The sequence below is a fragment of the Pteropus vampyrus genome, unplaced genomic scaffold (assembly GCF_000151845.1).
Source record: "Pteropus vampyrus isolate Shadow unplaced genomic scaffold, Pvam_2.0 Scaffold203, whole genome shotgun sequence".
NCBI classification, from domain to species: domain Eukaryota; kingdom Metazoa; phylum Chordata; class Mammalia; order Chiroptera; family Pteropodidae; genus Pteropus; species Pteropus vampyrus.
In genome coordinates, this window is record NW_011888984.1 from 1,243,160 (window position 1) to 1,245,098 (window position 1,939).

A 1,939-nucleotide genomic window follows, 5' to 3' on the forward strand; every position below is an offset into this window, starting at 1 on the left:
GTGCTGCGGATCTGCAACTCAAGAGTCTGTTTCCCGGGAAACCCTACACGTCAAAAACTGGGTGTGTGTTATGTGCATGTATTTTTAAACAGAAATAAAATACATACTCATGTGCTCAGCAACAAAGTTCTGGAATAGACCATTACTGGTCCCTTAGAAGCCTGCCACGCTTCCTTCCCCTTCCTCCCCCTCCCAGCCTACTCAGAGATCGTCGATATCCTGATTTTTGTAATAATCTCTTGGGGCTTTTTTTTTTAGTGTTTTTATTATGTATGTATCTTTGTATCTCATATATATATATATATACACACATATATGCGTATGCCTTTGTCTGCTTTTAAACTTTATATAAACAGAAGCATAACACATGTATTCTCCTGTGACCTGCTTCTTTCATTCGAGGACGATGTGAGATTCACTCATTTTGACTAAGACAGCCATTGCTCGTTAATTTAGTCCATGAGGTGAATAAACCACAGTGTGTACATCAGTTCCACCCTTGAGGGACGGGACACGGTCTCCAGTTTGGGGATTCTTACTCACTGCTGCTATGAATGTTCTCGTAGGTGCCTCTGGGGTCACGGGCGCGAGTGTCTCCAGGACACTCAGCACTATTGACATTTTGGCCCTGATGATCCTTGGCTGTGAGGGGCTGTCCCGGGGATTGTGGAAAGCTTAGCAGCCTCAGGAGATGCCAATAGCTTCCCCTCCCCCAAGTTATAACAACCAAGAATGTCTCCAGATACTTCCAAATGGTTCCGGGGGGACAAAATCTGCCCAAGGAGAACCACTGCCTCAGGAGAGCCACTTAATTTCTAAGAGCTTCCTCATCTACATAATGGTGCCAATCACAGTATCTACCTGTTATATTATACCTAAACCGTGTACTATTAAAAAAAAGACAACAGGCCTCAAATGGAGTCACTCGTGCTAAGCCCATGTCACCACATCAAGACTAATTGCAGTTTCGGCCTCTCCCGGGAACGGCATCTTTAAGCAATCAGTCTGGAACTGCCTGGTCAGCACTAGTGAGGTGTCTGCCTGACAGACCCTTCTGTCCCCAAAGGAACACGATCTTGCCACAAACCTCCCACTCTTTGCCAAAAACTTTCTCATCCACTTCCTTCTGCCTATGTGTCTTGCATTTTGTATTGTACAGCTCTTCGGAGCTTCTTACCACCTCCTACATGGGATGCGGCCGATCCACGAATTGTTAAAGTCAATTTAAACTTACTCTGCTGAATTTTGTTTTTTAACAGTACTATTATCTACCTATACAACAGTACACACCTGCATATTAAGCTGTGTGTTAATACGTGTGATGTGCTTAGAACAAGACTTGGCACAGAGGACAACGGTTAGAGTGTTGTTGCTGTTGTTGTTGTTGTTGTTGTTGTTGTTGTTGTTGTTGTTATATGTAAAGTAGAAGCACGTGCTCAGTGCTAAGAAGCTGCCGCGTCTCCTCTTAAGCATCTTAAATTAGTTCCCTTCTCTGCGCCTTTTCCTCATGTGCAAAATGCTGACGTTCCGCTCTCCTGAGTGTCCCTAGGGGATCCCAGAGCAAACGCGGGGCAAGGGCTGGGTTCTTGACCTCCTTCGTGGGGTTCCGGAGCAGAGCCCCTCTGTCAGCCAAAAAGGTTGCTTAACTATGAAAACGCCCCACGTGGGTTGGCGAATCTCCGCCGCCAAGTGCTCTCCTCCCATTCCCTCCTCCCATTCCCTCCTCCCATTCCCTCCTCCTCGGGTCGTCCTCACCTCCCCATAATCAAAGGGGCAGATGGGGAGCTTCTGAGACCAGGCTTTGTCATCATGACCAGACCCTGCCATGCTGCGCCATTGTTAAAGACTGCAGTGCCACCCTTGGTCCTACTGTGGCAGATCTGTTACTCGTTGACCACTTCCCTTCTCTGGCTAAAGAGCCCTGATATTTTTTCAGTGC